Genomic DNA, 18428 nt, shown 5'->3' on the forward strand with positions numbered 1-18428 from the left:
ATGTCCAAACACCTGATGGGTAAAACAGAAGGAGTCCTGAACTGAGCTCAAAAAGCTTTGGTGCTCCATCTGGCAGAACCGGTATTTTGCTTACCCTGCCCCTATTTTACTGTTATTACGTCATGTGTGGGAAATGTCTCTCTTTTTTTTCCCTCTAGAGACTGCCATTTGTGTTTATTAAACAGCTAAACTAATTAGGAAGCCTAATGTGTTTGTATTATTATTATTATTATTATTATTTATTTACAGATAAATCTTTATATAATACAGGCTAATATAATTTTATCGGGCAATGAAAAGATGTTATATCATCTGACAGAAGCCCTTAGATCGCTCCCAATGGGAGATGCCCTTTTATCCACACGATGGCAATGTTGCCTAATGTTCATTTCGGAAAAAAGCCTTAAGAAAATCGTTTTTATTATCATACAAAATATTTATGATGCGCCGGCTAGTCTTCCCCAAAGTTATGTGGACTTTGTTAAACCCGAATACTTATAAATCCAACCAATAGAAGACTAAAAACTTAAATCAAGCAATTTAAAGTAACCAATTTGTGGGCGTTTATGCGCACTATAATCAGATGGTCACTCGTGTGACCATTTAGGGCTTGTTTACGCTCCGTAACCGTATTTGTTTTTTCGTACTTCGATGGGAATTCCATATTTTTTGATCAACTCCTGTTCGACTACATGGCAACACATTTAAATGCCCTGAAACAGCGTCTCTCTATGTGGAGCGTCTACGTCACGCGCTCTGACCCTCTTGCCCATGGAAGCGCGCGAGACCCAGCCGGAGACGCCCGTTCATCGCGTGAAAACACCTTTGGAAAGAATGTCATCCGGTGATTCTGTTACAGATGGATTTATCGGTCTCCGCGAATAATTTGCATTTCGGCGGTTTTGCGGTGAGTACGTTACTGGTGATTTCGCGCAGCTCCAATGAAGCGTTGCTAACATCTGGCGCGCGCTGGCGGCGGGAATTTATCGCTGCTTGTCATTTATCGGCACATTTCGTGCATCTCTCCTTCAGTCATTTTCAAAACTGTGCTGTAATAGACGCGGTGGTCAGTGCATAAGCGGAGAACCGGTTTGCATTCCTGTCGATGCCTGCTTTAAAGCTCATTCCATCTTCCTTTCTTTATTGCAGTGTTTAACTGTGCAGAACATATGCATTTGTACTATAGTTATACTTACATAATTGATGCAATTGTTTAATGCATAAAGCTGAATAACTTGAGCAGGTGTAGTGTCGCTACCACCTCTAATCGACATACCTACACCTCCCATCATCATCTCAGGTCCATCATCAGTCCCTGCATGGCGCATTTCATCCATCTGTTCATCATCTACTAACCTGGGCAATGCATTGCATGTTGTATTATTTAGTCACATTAATTAGAAACCTTGATGACATGTGTAATGGCATCCTGCAGTCCAGTATCCCACAGCCGGTGAAGTAGGCTGGGCTCCATTACGACTGATGATTGCTGTCACTGGGACTCAGGTTGGACTATCTTTTAGACACTTTTCTTTATGCATGATTGAACATCCCTCTAAGTCCTTGCCCTCAACTCCTGCTCTAATAAATCAAGAATTATTAGAACAAGTCTGAATCAGTTTGGGCTGTAATGGCAGTGTGGTTGCAGTTTTAGCTGCCTCATCATATTGACCAGAGTTTAGATTGAATGCAGGTTTGCTGCTGTGCACCATGTAATTGCTGCTGTGCGGTGATTTGCTTTGAGCAGTCCACAATTACATAGTAAATATTGCTGGGACAATGCATCATGATGCAAATGTGAGACATGTTCCTCAGAGACCCGAGCTGTCTTTACATTGCATTGTCATGTTACATGATCTGAAAAAGAATCCCAGTGACTGTTGTGTGTGTATGTGCATTTGAAATAACCAAGGCCAAGTTTCGCTATTCATTAGAAATGACAGAATGATCTCACTGACAGACGTAAGTGGTGGTAGTACACAATGTCAGATGACTCCAATAAGTAACAGTTTATTACTGTTTCTTGGTCATCAGGGTTAATAGGATGGTTTGCTTGTTCCCTTCCTCTCGTCTCGTCTGAGTATAAACCCGGTGCTCTGACTGACAGCAGACTCCCGGTAAATCCAGTGTGGAGGTGGGTGGGGATTTTAAGGACTTCTAAAGTGGATTTCATATTTTATTCTTGTAAATGCCAGCACAGTGGGCTACTGCCATTTATGAAGTTTATAAGCTTTAAGTCATTGGATTATGTATGGATGTGTGTGTTTTGCAAGACTGATTCTTTTACGTGAACCGGTTCCTTCGGATTGGTTTGTTTCTTCAAACCCATTAAAAAAGCTTCTTTGGTTCTTTTACGTCATCACTCGACTACATCACCCAAATATATTTCTAACAATTTAGTGTATGTTATGCTGATATGTTATGTCAAACAAAGCATATAAAGCAAATAACTGATTACATTTATGCATTTAGCAGACACTTTTTTTCCAAATCGACTTACAATGCTATATTCAGGCTATACATTTTTTTTTACCAGTATGTGCGTTCCCTGGGAATTGAACCCACAACCTTTTGCACTGCTAATACAATGCTCTACCACTGAGTAGTGGTCGAACAATATTGTTTTTTTGACAGCCGATGCCAATACCGATATCTTGGAAAGCAGGGGGCCGATAGCCGATATAAAGCCGATATAATTATATGTTTTTTTTATTAGTATTTCAGTTAAATACCAATATAATTAGTAATTTTTTTAATTAGTATTAATATTTAAGAAATTTTAAATAATTTGACAAAGGATTAAAATATACATTTGTAAAATAAACACATGTACTTTAGATGACAAAGTATTTGTCACAAATAAATAAATATTTAATAAAAATATAATTAAAAAGGAAGTAAACCCTGTAATCAACAGTGCACTTATTATTCTCAGAAGTTTGTGTGTGTTGGGAATCATATTTTTCAAATAAAGCCAGGGTAACACTCATTTTACATACAGCACACAGAGAAAATGACATGAATATGACACTGAGTAGATGCGTAAAGTGCAGCATAATTTAAAATCACATTTAAAATTTAAAGCATTCAATTCACACGGACCTACCGTCACACAGAGAACATGCGATCATGCAGATCACATGCACTCTTCACAAAATCTCACAGCTGGATTCGACTAAGTTTACAAGGTTTGTGAAATTAAATGTTCATAAGTCATTCAAAGATTTGTTTAAATTATATATATTAAATTAATATTATAACACATATTTGGAGACTAATAATATAAAAGCAATCGTTATAATACTTTCTGTATGGATTAATATGGTTTAACCCTTCTGTCTGATTATTAGACAGACTTCTATCTGTATTAGACAGAACTGTTAATGACTGTTAATGACGACAACAAGTGAACAAGAAAGAGAATGTGAGCTGTGTGCGCTCAGGCACAGCCGTTCTCAGCTGTCGAAATAAAAGTCCTGCCTTGAACACATTGGCCAAGCAGAAACATTTATATATTTATATTATTTATTATATTTATATTTATTTATATATCGGTTGACCACTACCACTGAGCCACAGGAACACACTTTGTGATTATTGGATTTTATTCACTGGTTCACCTAAATAGTTCACCAAAAAATAAAAATGTTCTGGCCATCGAAGATGATGGCTTTTTTTCTTCATAGAACACTAAAGATGATTCTTAGCTGAAATCGTGGTCCTTGGTTAATCATAATATATAAGTCTGCAGGTACCGTCACTTTAAGAGTAAAAAAAAAAACAATATTTGAAGCACAGAATTAATATTTGTGGCCACTGACAATGTATGAAGTGAAATGATCAGTCTGTGCAAGAATCTGAACATTATTTACAACATTATTGCTTGTAATCCATAACCTCAGGCAAACATCCTGGAGCTCAATGTTCTGTTGCATAAGGACAAAATATGGTAACTAAATCATGCGTGAATAGATGCCATTGTTGTTTAGAACATAGAGGGAGGATGCCTTTGCAAACCATGACCACCATTGAGTCAGACATGACCAAAAAGCTCTGCCTGTAGGATTAATTTATTCATTTTGAACAAGTTGTTAGGTTCAGCAATGGTCTAGTGTGCGGCACCTCTAGTGTATCCTGGTGTAGTCATATTTATTTCTTTGCAAATTTCAGGTGGTTATCTCATCTTATTTGGTCATGAATATTTGTGCAAGTGTTTGCATTTACTGCCTGGTCATCCTCAAGATGTTGCCTCTTCTAAAATGTTTGAATATGTGTTCATACACATATGTATGTGCATTTTAGTTCGTTTTTTTTTTCTTACTTGAAATATGTTGTACTTTAATTACTTGTGCTTTAGCTGTTTACAGTAAACCCTCTTTTGTTTTGCTTTTAAATCCATTCCCATTAACTCTTTCCCCACCAGGATTTTTTTTTAAGTTGTCAGTCACCGCCAGCGATTTTGATGATTTTCACTAATATTTGATGGCCTACAATATATATTTTGTATTCATCTGTATGAATATTTGAATATGCATTACACCAAAATAAAGATCAAAGCCTCTACTTTAAAAAAAAAAAAAAAAAAAATCTGTTTTATTCTAGCTTAAAGCATTCTTTTTTTATCAACACTTGAATATTATGGAAGCACATGGGTAGCGATATTCAATTTGGAATGTAATATGCAAAATGACAATGCAATATGTAAAATGACAATGCATTTCTGTATTTACATTTTCATTTTCCAATACATTTGTGCAACGTTTGGTGCAAAATGAAAATGAAAATGAAATTACATAATTTTCATTTGCCAATTCATACACCAGTTTTAATATGTAAAATGAAAACTAATTTTAATGCTTTATAAGTTGCAAAATTAAAATGAAAATGTATTACAGAAATTATTAAATATGTATAACATGTTCAAGCAAAAACTGTGGCAAAATTATCATTTAAATGCTATTTTTCTTAAATGCATTAACACTCACAGTCAAGACACTTACGATTGCATTTTCATTCAGTGTCCCGCAATGAATGTATCAAAATTCAATGTGCACATTGAAGATGCATTCCGAGCCGATCACGTGTCCGCCCCCTCCCGCCACGTCAATCACTGCGTGAACAAGGCGGGGCTGGCAGAAGGTCTGAGACTCAAATCTCAAGAAGAGGATTCAAATGAGAGAACATGGACAAGTCCGTTGGTCCGTGTACGTTTTGATCATCTCGGTTTATGGCTTCAATATTTCATTCGCACTTGTGGGCGGGGCTGAAACGCTGCTTTCATATGATTGGTCGAATCGCTCCACCTTCAACTCGGTCTTTTCATTCTTTCAGGCAGAATAAGAAGCACCGCTCACTGTTAATTAGCATAATATTTGAATCAGATGTAGCTGGGCACATAATTCGTGCTGCTGAGACCTGCAAATTATTTCTAGGTTGTAGTATTGTATGAATATTGTCCCACTGATAAATACAGTGCAAATATTTCTGTCTCTTTGGAAAAAAGTGAAGTGGAAATAAAAATCAATAATAGACTGAACAGTTCCATGTCTGTAACATTTACCACTCTCATCTTTTAAGTCACAAGACACTAGGTATGTGTGTGTGACATTAATAAATAATTGTAAAAATTAATATTGTTACATTTCTGAAATAAAAATAGTAAAATTAGCTCTATGCTGCTCAGTGCTCCTGTAGCCTACCCCAGAGCGCCCTCTCGCGGCTGTAGACGGTAATGTTTTCTCTTGGTTCTGAATAAATGCGACTTATATATGTTTTTTTCCTCGTCATGACATATTTTTGGACTGATGCAACTTATACCGAAAAATACGGGTAACATTATTATTATTATTTATTATGAGAGTAACTGACACAGACTAGAACTTTAATCTTTCACCAAATTCAGCTCAGATCTTCAGACTCGTCTGACTCGTATTGCTGTATAACTGGCCAGACTTACCTTCCCAGAAAATCCTATTTAATTTTATTTCATAAATTTAACTATATTTATGTAACCCTGTAGAAATCATTATTATTAGTAAAGTTATATAAGTTGGAATAAATAATTTCATAGTTTAACAAATAGAATTTGAGGTTAAAAAAGTTAAGAATCATTGACCAGCAAAGAAGTTGTGATTTTGCTCAATAAGAAAAACTGCATATTGTGTTATGTTCATGTTTTACATTTAAAAGGTTAAATATTTTTTGGTTAATAATCTTTGTGAAGATGCTTTAATGATGTCGGTAAGAATAGAAAGAAAGAATTACAGAAATATTTTGTGAATTTATTTTATTTCTGAAAGTTTTGTAATGAGCCAATCACAGTTGAGGTCAAAGTACAAGGAAGGAAGAGGATCGCGAGATGCGTGAGATGGAAGTGTGTTTACTGATAAAAGAAACGTGTTTAATGTTAATATAGCTAATGCACCCGTTTTAGTGAAAGTGTTCAACAAGGACTCTTATATTCACTTTAATGGTGATAATTCTGTCAGTGTGAGTGGCATACTTCGCACACGAAGACTGAAATCAGTGCTTAGTGTTTTGCATGGACTTTGCTAACCAGTTAGCGCCTAGCAATCTCGAGTAGTAAAAGCCTGTGTGGAACTGTGAGAGTGACGATGATCAAAGAAACTGATGGAGCCGGATAGCGTTACCGAGGGGTTGGACCTTGCCCATATCGTCGACCATGTGACTTTCCTCGTCAACCATCTTCTCTTCTCTTCAACTCTCTTCATCTGGTTTCCTGTTACTGATGCCTTTGATCCTGTCCATGTGAGCTTACATCTACATTGAGTATATAAGGTACCATTTTTTTTGGCCTGTGTGGTGAAGCAGCCATTTCGTTTAAGGCTACAACGTACCCAAGCTACATTCAGGCCTGCATCATTTGAACATTTGAAGGGTATTTCAAATTTAAAATAGAGTTTTGCCGGCTATTTTATTTTCTTGGGCCCTATTGTTTGAATGTGAATTTAAATACCTTTGTGATCTGAAAAGTGAGTTTATCAATACCTTTTTACTTTCTGACACACTTTTTCTAACTAAATCTGTCCTTTTTATAAAACAGGTGTGGTTACTGACTGATACTTTAAGTTGATTTAAGGAAAAAGAGTAATTTTTGAGTTAAATGTGAAAGTGTTTATAAGATAAAAGTACTTGAAAGACATTTCATTTCCGTTCAGAGTGTAAATAGTACTGCTAAAATAGTGATTTAAAGGGAAAAAGTATTTCCTACAATGAGTTAATAATTACACACACACACACACAAGTTGAATACTGATACATTTATTAGTGAAACTCACATATTTGACTAAAAAGAAATTTAAAGAACTCAGGATAGCCACCTCTCATTATAGTGAAACAAGCTAGAGAGGCGCTACATAAATTGGAGGCACCGCTGGGATCATTAGTGTGGGTTTCTGGTTTTTGTACATTTTACATTGAAGATTAGCATTCTGAAACTTTAAATAGTGCTAACTAGTATCAGACTTAAAGGGATGGTGCCGTGGCGAGGCATTAGACGAGGCTCATGCAGTCATGGTGCTCATTCGAGAAGATGTAGACACAAGTGCAATAGAAGAGACAATGCAAACAGTGAAGTGTTTGGGACATGTGCGAGTCAGAGGCCGAACTTTCAACAGCCAACTAAACCGATACTTGGTCTTGTGTGAATGTAAGGAAGTAGTAAAAGGCGAAATCGTTCCCTTTGAAGTGCTCCCTATTGATGGTGGAGGGCCGTGGCCTGTTATCATAGCAGATGCAGCTACACGAGCCAGTATACAAGTTGATATGTCCGGAATGCAACAAGCTCCAGGTAAACATGTTGAAGACCTTCGCACATTGTTCCCTGAGGATGAGGCTGCTGCCAAGTCAACAGAGGCCATTCTGCGAGCCGTGAGTGATTTACTGTACAAGACGTCCAAGTCCTCAGGTGAGCATGGAAGCTATCGCCGCCTACGAACTTTCTCTGGTTTGTTACCCACCCCCGCTGGAGAAGAGCAGTTCGACCACTGGTTGGGTCAAGCACGCCTCATGGTGGAAGAGTGTGATTGCTCTTACAAAGAGAAGAGGCGGAGACTGATGGAAAGTCTCAGAGGCCCGGCGCTTGACATTGTAAAAGCAGCACGAGCCAGTGATCCTGAGGTGAGCCCCGAAGATTGCTTAGAGGCACTGGAGCATGCTTTTGGGACAGCAGAGACAGGAGAAGACTTGTATTTTGCATTTCGTTTACTGCAGCAACAACCAGGTGAGAAGCTGTCTGACTTCCTCAGACGTCTAGAACAGTTGTTGAATAGGGTGGTGCAGAGAGATGGTCTCCCCCTTGGATGTGCAGATAAAGCAAGACTTGACCAGTTATTGCGTGGTGCGATAGCCTCTGATCTGATGTTAGTTAACCTTCGTCTGAGAGAGAGAAGAGCAGAGCCTCCCACCTTTCTCCAGCTGTTGAAGGAGATACGCACGGAAGAGGAATATGAGGCCTCACGAAAGAAGATAACTCCTGTCCTGCAAGGTGGAAATGTAAGGCAGAATGTTGATGTGAAACAGACTGAAATTCAGAACTTGAAGTCTGAAATCAAAGAACTAAAGGCCATGGTTGCTGCTGTCGTGTCTAAGCCAGCACAAGACACGTCAGTTAGTAGTGAGAAAATTCCCCCAAATGTAGTGTACAGTGAGTGCAGTTCAGACAGTGAGATAGCAGCTTTGAAAAAACAAATGAAGCGCTTGCAACAGAAAGTCACAAATAAAGTAGCTGAACCTCAAGCTGCCGTTTCAGCTGTGAATACCTCCAAACCAGTAGCCAGCTCCCCACAACGATCATTCAAAGTATCGGAGGAACACTTCTGCTATCGATGTGGTGAGAGTGGGCATTTCGCCAGGAAGTGTCAAAGCCCAGAAAACCAGGCTAAAGTCATCAAGAGACTTATCCAAGCTCTGAAGCTGTCCAAGAACAACCAGCAGTCAAGTGATGCCACCACGAATGCAGTTAACTGTTCTGTTAAGGAAAGTACAGCTGACATGACTGAGAGTGTGCATGTTCCTGATGGGTTAGTTGGGCCGCCTAGCCTGGTGCCGCTGAAGGTTAATGGACAACCCTGCACTGCTCTATTAGATAGCGGCTCTCAGGTGACGATCATTTTTGAACCCTGGTACCAGAAGTACTTGTCTGATATCCCCATTCAGCCAGTAGCTGGTCTTTCCCTGTGGGGTTTAAGTGAGTCTGGAGCTAGCTACCCTTACCGTGGCTACGTGGTAGTTGATGTGGAGTATCCAGCTGAGGTGTTAGGAACCAGTCAGACTGTAACTGTCCTAGCTCTCATATGTCCTAACCCCAGGAGTGATGATAAGACGTCTGTCATTGTGGGCACCAACGCAAGCCATGTTAGACGCTTGGTAAATCAATGCAAAGATAATGGCATTGATGTCACCCGAACACTAGGCCTTCGTGTTCATGTGGAGGAAGATCAACCTGCTTTAAAGGGTTTTGCAGTCCCGGTCCAAGAGGAGGAGGCGGGTCGTGTCCGATGGATGGGTCCAGGCCCCTTGGTCTTACCCCCAGATGGTGACACTCAGGTTGTGTGCAAAGTCGACCTAAGGAAGCCTGTTGCTCAAGAAATCCTGATGATTGACTCCTCACCCGCAGCTTCCTTACCTGCTGATGTGATTTTTCATCCCATGGTTGTACCCAGTGGGGCATTGGATGTCAACAGTTTGAGAATTCTACTCAAAAATGAGTCCTCAAGAGAAACGTCCATACCTGTGGGAACAGTGATTGGATGTGTGTACCACATTGATTCAGTTGCAACGATTCCCCCTAAGGAGTCTGCTTCCTCTGACTTTGATGAGAGCATGATCAATTTTGGAGACTCCCCCATCTCTGAACAGTGGAAGAACAGAATATGCAAGAAACTGGCTCAAAAGTCTCATGTCTTCACAATGCATGAGTGGGACGTGGGATTAGCAAGAGGAGTGGAGCACAGAATCTGACTTTCTGATTCTCGCCCTTTCCGTCAACGATCACGCCGGCTAGCCCCAGCAGATATCGAAGACGTGAGAAAGCATTTACAGGAACTGCTGCAGGCTGGGATCATAACGGAGTCGCGGAGCCCCTATGCATCCCCAATAGTTGTAGTTAGAAAGAAGACTGGGGCTATTAGGATGTGCATAGATTACAGACTATTGAATAGCCGAACCATACCCGACCAGTACACTACACCATGCATTGAAGATGCGCTGAATGCTTTAACGGGAAGTCAGTGGTTCTCTGTACTGGATTTGCGTTCAGGCTACTACCAGATAGCCATGTCCGAAGAGGACAAAGAGAAGACGGCATTCATTTGTCCGTTAGGATTTTTTCAGTTTGAACGAATGCCTCAAGGGATCACTGGGGCACCAGCAACCTTTCAAAGGTTGATGGAAAAGGCTGTCGGAGACATGAACCTCTTACAAGTGCTGGTGTACCTGGACGACGTGATCGTGTTTGGAAAAACTCTTGAGGAACACGAAGAGAGACTGCTCAAGGTCCTAGATCGTCTCGGTGAAGTTGGGCTGAAGCTCTCAGTGGACAAGTGCCAGATCTGTCTGCCAAGGGTCAAGTACCTGGGGCACATTGTGTCTGCAGATGGAGTTGCCCCAGATCCAAACAAGATTGAGGCCGTCACTGCATGGCCCATGCCAACAAACTTGAAGACGTTGCAATCTTTTCTAGGATGTTGGGGTTATTACCGTCGATTCATCCAGAACTATTCTGAAATCGTAAGACCATTGACTGAACTCACAAAGGGATATCCTCCAACTCAGAAGAGAAAAAAGTATGACCAAGATGTGAACAAAGTCTACTTGAAAGAATCAGAACCATTCGGGGAAAGATGGGACCAATCCTGTTCAGATGCGTTTCATCACACAATTCACTGTCTGACACATGCGCCTGTCCTGGCATTTGCCAATCCACAACGTCCATACATCCTGCATGTGGATGCAAGCTTGAAGGGTCTGGGTGCTGTTCTTTACCAAGAACACCCTGGAGGCTTGAGACCAGTTGCCTTTGCCAGCAGAAAAGTCAGCTCTGCCGAGAGAAACTACCCCATACATCAGCTGGAATTCTTGTCTCTCAAGTGGGCAGTAGTCGATAAATTCCACGACTATTTGTATGGGGCAAGATTCACCGTACGTACTGACAACAATCCGCTGACGTACGTGCTGTCCACAGCCAAGCTCAATGCGGTGGGGCATCGCTGGCTAGCAGCCCTATCAACGTACGAGTTTGATGTGCAGTATCGCCCAGGCCGACAGAACATTGATGCCGACCTGTTGTCCCGGAACATGTCAGAGGAGGATGACAATGGCTGGGTGACTATACCTCAGTCTGGAGTGAAAACCATTTGCCAGAGAGTCAGCATCCCAGAGTCTGCATGTAGTACACCAGTCTGTGTTGCTCAGCTTGGAGCCTCTCCCCACTGTGTTCCTGACCTGTATGCGTTTTCAGCACACATGGAGTTAAAGTCCCTGGAGCTCATGTCCAAAATGAGTCTAAGAAAGGCTCAAGAAGAGGATGAAGCCATTGGACCGGCCATCCAAGCCATCAGGAGTGGGCACTGGCCAGAGGAGGGGGACATGAGTCCTGAGTTGTCCAGATTGAAAAGAGAAGCTGGAAAGCTGTCAATAAAGGATGGATTGCTGTACCGGTACACTAAGAGACCATCCGGAGATGTGGTCAATCAACTCATCCTGCCAAGAGAGTTCCGAGAGATGGTTATGCAGGCCATGCATGATGACGTGGGGCACCTTGGGCAAGAAAGAACTGTTGACCTGCTCCGAAGTAGATTCTTTTGGCCTATGATGTCGAAGCAAGTGGAGGAATACATTAAGAACTGTGGGGAGTGTGTCACTCACAAGACCCCCATACAGAGAGCTGCTCCTTTGCACCAGATCGTAAGTCAGGGGCCTATGGATTTAGTGTGCATGGACTTTCTTTCCATGGAGCCTGACTCCAAAGGCATAAGTAACGAGTTAGTGATCACGGATCATTTCACGAGATACGCCCAGGCTTTCCCAACTAAAAGCCAGAAGGCCCATGTGGTGGCAAAGGTTCTGATAGAGAAATATTTCATACATTATGGACTGCCTTCAAGGATCCATTCAGATCAAGGAAGAGATTTCGAGAGCCGTCTGATCCGAACTGTTGACCTTGATGGGGATACGCAAGTCGCGGACAACGCCGTATCATCCGCAAGGAGACCCGCAGCCAGAAAGGTTCAACCGGACTCTGCTCTCTATGCCTGGTATGTTAGGCCGGGAGAAGAAGCGTACGTGGAGTCAGCATGTGCCTTACCTGGTCCACGCGTACAACAGTACTAAGTGTGATGCCACAGGGTACTCACCTTACCATCTAATGTTTGGCAGAGAGGCGAGACTTCCTGTTGACCTGTGCTTTGGAACGTCCCCAGATGGCATAGAAGAGGCGTCTCACACCCGATATGTCACAAAGCTGAAGGAAGACTTGAAGCAAGCCTACAAGTTACGGCACCAGAGAAACAAGAGGTTGTATGATCGTCGAGTTACCTTTCAGTCCATAGAGATCGGAGACAGAGTACTGCTCCGGAATCTAGGCTTGAAAGGCAAACACAAACTGGAAAGTAAGTGGAGTCCTGACCCGTATGTTGTCATTGGAAAAATGCCAAACCTACCTGTGTTCAAGATCAAGCGGGAGGATGGAAGGTTAGGGACAAAGACTATACACAGGGACCACCTTCTTCCGATTGGACAGCTGGTGAGAATGCCTTTCACTGACCAGGATGTTGATCCGCCTGAGAAACCCAAGACCAGAGCAGACACTCGTAAGAGAAGTCAAAGGGACTCAAGACCAGAGGTTCAAGAGTTACAGGAGTTTTCTGATTCGTCCTCTGACATGGAGTATTATGTCACTCACCGTTGCAATCGGAGAGAGTCTGTCCCGAGGGTGCTAAATACTGCTAGGCCAGTAATTGAATTAGAAGATGACCCTGAAACAGAGCATGGAAATGATTCAGGCCCAGAAGAAGTTGATCAGAACTCTGAACCAGGACCTGAGGAGAAGTGTGATCCAGAAGTAGCCCTGGACGAGACTAGTGAAGCTGGATCAGAGTCTGAACAAGAAGTAGTATCTGAGGTCCAGGAGGATAGAGTGCAGCCCAGATCTGAGCCTAGACCTAAAAGAACTGCCAAGCCAACTATTAGACTTACCTATGATGAGCCTGGTAGATCAAGGGTTGAGCCTTTGACTATAGTACACAGGGGGATCGTCATTAAAATAGGAAAACACTAGACACACTAGTTATTATGCCCTTATGACTCCTTTGTTAGTTTATTAGTGTCTGATGAGGACATGCAGACATTTAATAGGGGGAGGGTGTAACCCTGTAGAAATCATTATTATTAGTAAAGTTATATAAGTTGGAATAAATAATTTCATAGTTTAATAAATAGAATTTGAGGTTAAAAAAGTTAAGAATCATTGACCAGCAAAGAAGTTGTGATTTTGCTCAATAAGAAAAACTGCATATTGTGTTATGTTCATGTTTTACATTTAAAAGGTTAAATATTTTTTGGTTGATAATCTTTGTGAAGATGCTTTAATGATGTCGGTAAGAATAGAAAGAAAGAATTACAGAAATGTTTTGTGAATTTATTTTATTTCTGAAAGTTTTGTAATGAGCCAATCACAGTTGAGGTCAAAGTACAAGGAAGGAAGAGGATCGCGAGATGCATGAGATGGAAGTGTGTTTACTGATAAAAGAAACGTGTTTAATGTTAATATAGCTAATGCACCCGTTTTAGTGAAAGTGTTCAACAAGGACTCTTATATTCACTTTAATGGTGATAATTCTGTCAGTGTGAGTGGCATACTTCGCACACGAAGACTGAAATCAGTGCTTAGTGTTTTGCATGGACTTTGCTAACCAGTTAGCGGCTAGCGATCTCGAGTAGTTAAAGCCTGTGTGGAACTGTGAGAGTGACGATGATCAAAGACACTGATGGAGCCGGATAGCGTTACCGAGTGGTGGACTTTGCCCATATCGTCGACCATGTGACTTTCCTCGTCAACCATCTTCTCTTCTCTTCAACTCTCTTCATCTGGTTTCCTGTTACTGATGCCTTTGATCCTGTCCATGTGAGCTTACATCTACATTGAGTATATAAGGTACCATTTTTTTTGTTTGGCCTGTGTGGTGAAGCAGCCATTTCGTTTAAGGCTACAACGTACCCAAGCTACATTCAGGCCTGCATCATTTGAACATTTGAAGGGTATTTCAAATTTAAAATAGAGTTTTGCCGGCTATTTTATTTTCTTGGGCCCTATTGTTTGAATGTGAATTTAAATACCTTTGTGATCTGAAAAGTGAGTTTATCAATACCTTTTTACTTTCTGACACACTTTTTCTAACTAAATCTGTCCTTTTTATAAAACAGGTGTTGTTACTGACTGATACTTTAAGTTGATTAAGGAAAAAGAGTAATTTTTGAGTTAAATGTGAAAGTGTTTATAAGATAAAAGTACTTGAAAGACATTTCATTTCCGTTCAGAGTGTAAATAGTACTGCTAAAATAGTGATTTAAAGGGAAAGAGTATTTCCTACAATGAGTTAATAATTACACACACACACAAGTTGAATACTGATAAATTTATTAGTGAAACTCACATATTTGACTAAAAAGAAATTTAAAGAACTCAGGATAGCCACCTCTCATTATAGTGAAACAAGCTAGAGAGGCGCTACATTTATTTCCACTTCACTGTTATCCAAGGAGACAGAACTATTTGCACTGTTTTTATCAGTGGGACAATATTTATACAATACTATAACCTAGAAATAATTTAACGGGGTCTCTTGCAAGTCGCAGCAGCACGAATTATGTGGCCAGCATCATCTGATTCAAATATTATGCTAATTATCAGTGAGTGTAGTTTCAGACATTACAGTGCTTCACTCGCACTGACTCTTATTCTGCCAGAAAAAATGAAAAGACAGAGCTGAAGGTGGAGCAATTTGACCAATCAGATGAAAGGAGCGCTTCAGCGCCGCCCACAAGTGCGAAATGTAATATTGAAGCCATAAACCGAAATGATCAAAACGTACACGGACCAACGGTCTTGTCCATGTTCTCTCACTTGAATCCTCTTCTTGAGATTTGAGTCTCAGACCTTCTGCAAGCCCCGCCTTGTTCACGCAGTGATTGACATGGCGGTAGGGGCGGACACGTGATCGGCTCGGAATGCATTTTCAATGTGCACATTGAATTTTGCTACATTCATTGCGGGACACTGAATGAAAATGCAATCGTAAGTTTCTTGACTGTGTGTGTTAATGCATTTAAGAAAAATAGCATTTAAATGATAATTTTGCCACAGTTTTTGCTTGAACATGTTATACATATCTAATCATTTCTGTAATACATTTTAATTTTAATTTTGCAACTTATAAAGCGTTAAAATTAGTATTCATTTTACATATTAAAACTGGTGTATGAAATGCCAAATGAAAATTATGTAATTTAATTTTCATTTTCATTTTGCACCAAACGTTGCACAAATGTATTGGAAAATGTAAATGTAAATACAGAAATGCATTGCCATTTTACATACTGCATTGTCATTTTGCATATTACATTGCAAATTGAATATCGCTACCCATGTGCTTCCATAGAATACAGGTAGGTTTCATAAATGTATAATTTTGAGCAAAAAGGTGAGAAAATCACATTTTTGCTAAAAACTACATCTGGATAATATTCAGTATGATTATCAAACCATAAATCGAGTAAATCACTTCCATCAACACCTCCAAAGCTTGCACAGCCATATACCACTTCCTCATCATTTTACTCCATAACGTTATGCAGTTTTCATTTATATGCTGTCTATTGCTGATGATTGCATTATTTATTAAAGGCAGGGTAGGTAAAAAATTTATAAAAAACTTTTTTTCCAAATTTGTTTAAACTTTATTTATATATCAATACATAATTAAAATATAAGTACTCTGAAAAGAAAGTATAAAAATCGAGTGTCTGTAGACCTCTCACGAATGTTTTAAAGACAGCTCATTATTTCCATTCACTCCACCCCCTCCCTTCTGGGCTCCTATAGATTATTTATCGTCTCTACTACGGCTCGCTAAGTAATGTTATGTTAGCTATATTACGCAGCTTCGTGTGCTAATGACACATGCTTCATGAAAAAATAAACAGAAAAATATGTTTGATCAAAATACAAAAAGAAAGATTTACCTGTCCAGCAGATTGGTATTTGGTATTCCTAGGATCCGTGCCTTTTGAATTCCTCAAATCAAACGTGCGCGCGCAAGTGGGCAGGTCATGTGTGGCAAAAGGGTGGTTGCCATGGTTGGGCGAGAGTGACAGTCGCCTAAGCAAATCCTATGTTTCGTCCCGAATGGAAATAATGAGCTGTGTTTAATACAGATTAAATGGTCTAGAGTCACTCGATTTTTATACTCATTTTATCAGAGTACTTACATTTTAATTATGCATTGATATATATAGAAAGTTTAAACATATTTGGAAGAAAGTTGTTTATACATTTTTTTACCTACCCTGCCTTTAAATGTTTCTTTTAACATAAGAGATCTCTAGTTTTTTCACCCTGTTCATGTGTGTTTTTGTTTGTGAGGTTTTGTACTCATTCAGAAGATGTGTAATAGCGCCCCCGAGTGTATAACAGTGAAAACATAAAAAGCCGTAGAAACTCGTCAGTGGCGGGGAAGCTGTGACTTCTAAACGGCAAGATAACACATCAAGCCAAGTCACCTTTATTTATATAACGCTTTAAACAAAAAGGATTGCGTCAAAGCAACTGAACAACATTAATTAACAGTGTGTCAATAATGCAAAATGACAGTTAAAGGCAGTTCATCATTGAATTTAGTGATGTCATCATCTCAGTTCAGTTTAAATAGTATCTGTGCAATCATTTACAATCAAGTCAACGATATATCGCTGTAAATGAAGTAACCAAAAACTCGATCGGTGACAGAATGGAGAAAAAACCTTGGGAGAAACCAGGCTCAGTCGGGGGGCCAGTTCTCCTCTGACCAGATGAAACCAGCAGTTCAATTCCAGGCTGCAGCAAAGTCAGATTGTGCAGAAGAATCATCTTTTTCCTGTTGTCTTGTCCCGGTGGTTGTCTGAGACAAGGTCTTTACAGGGGATCTGTATCTGAGGCTCATCTAGTTGTCCTGGTCTCCGCTGTCTTTCAGGGCTGTAGAGGTCCTTTCTAGGTGCTGATCCATCATCTGGGCTGGATACGTACTGGACTGCAGTGACTGCAGTGACCCTCTGACTTGGATACAAACTGGATCTGATGGCTACTGTGACCTCGGAATAAGAGAGAAACAGACTAATATTAGCGTAGATGCCATTCTTCTAATGATGTAGCAAGTACATCGGGTGTTATGGGAAGTGTGAGCTTGCGATTGTCACAGTGTCTGGTCTGTGTTTCCCTGGGTGTCCACTAGTGGTCTCACTTCCCCATAGTCACCCCACTGCAGGCACTACGTACATTTCCCACAAGCCTTTTTCCCATTCATCACTGTTAATACACACCTGTTAATTGCACTCAGCTGTCTTCACTTTCTTCTTTTTCACCAATCCATATAAACCAGCCTGTCTCTATCTGTTTCATGGAGTCCTTGTTTTCCATCACCCGGCTTTCTCGTGTTCCCTTGTGTTTTTCTTGTTTCTTGTTTGGACTGGTTTTGTGGTTATGTCCTATTGCCTGTTTTTTTTATTTTGATTTGGATTACCCCCATTAAAATACTGCGATAGGATCTCTCGTTTCCTGTATGCAATCGTTACAGAAGGACTCCATCATGCCCAGATCCAGCAGTGTGGGATTTCGTATCCGTTCCCCAGTCAGCATGGAGGAGCGGAGGGGGAGGTTCCAAAACCTAATCACCCTCCGTCAAGAGGGGAGTGAGGTGGGTGGTTTGGCGCAAGTATTCTGAACCATAGCAGTAGGACTGGGGTACGATGATGAGGCACTTAAAGACCTTTTTAACGCCTCGGCACAAGAGGGTCGCCAGCCCAGCGCCACTGCACAAGGTGGCCACCAGCCCAGCGCCACAGCACAAGGTGGCTTCCAGCCCAGCACCACCGCACAAAATGGCCGCCAGCCCAGCGCCACTGCACAAGAGGGTCGCCAGCCCAGCGCCACTGCACAAGTTGGCCACCAGCCCAGCGCCACAGCACAAGGTGGCTGGTGGCCCAGCACCACCGCACAAAATGGCCGCCAGCCAAGCGCCGCTGCACAAGATGGCCGCCAGCCCAGCGCCACAACTCAAGGTGGCCGCCAGGCCAGAGCCACTGCCCAAGATGGCCGCCTTCCCAGCGCCACTGCACAAGATGGTCTCCAGCCCAGCGCCACAGCACAAGATGGCCGC

General features: G+C 41.1%; 1 protein-coding gene across 4 annotated transcripts in view; it reads left to right on the forward strand.

Moving 5' to 3' along the window:
- The first annotated feature begins 472 nt into the window (after window positions 1–472).
- LOC132161430 (plakophilin-4-like) overlaps window positions 473–18428 on the forward strand; it is a 58669-nt gene continuing 40713 nt past the window's right edge. For 2 of the 4 annotated variants that reach the window (XM_059571461.1, XM_059571462.1), the window contains exon 1: window positions 475–907. The gene's annotated coding sequence lies outside the window, so the exon portion shown is untranslated. Of the gene's footprint in view, window positions 908–18428 lie in introns of all 4 variants that reach the window. The other 2 variants (XM_059571463.1, XM_059571464.1) reach the window with 2 other exon arrangements.

The sequence above is a fragment of the Carassius carassius genome, chromosome 17 (assembly GCF_963082965.1).
Source record: "Carassius carassius chromosome 17, fCarCar2.1, whole genome shotgun sequence".
In the NCBI taxonomy this organism is placed as follows: Eukaryota; Metazoa; Chordata; class Actinopteri; order Cypriniformes; family Cyprinidae; genus Carassius; species Carassius carassius.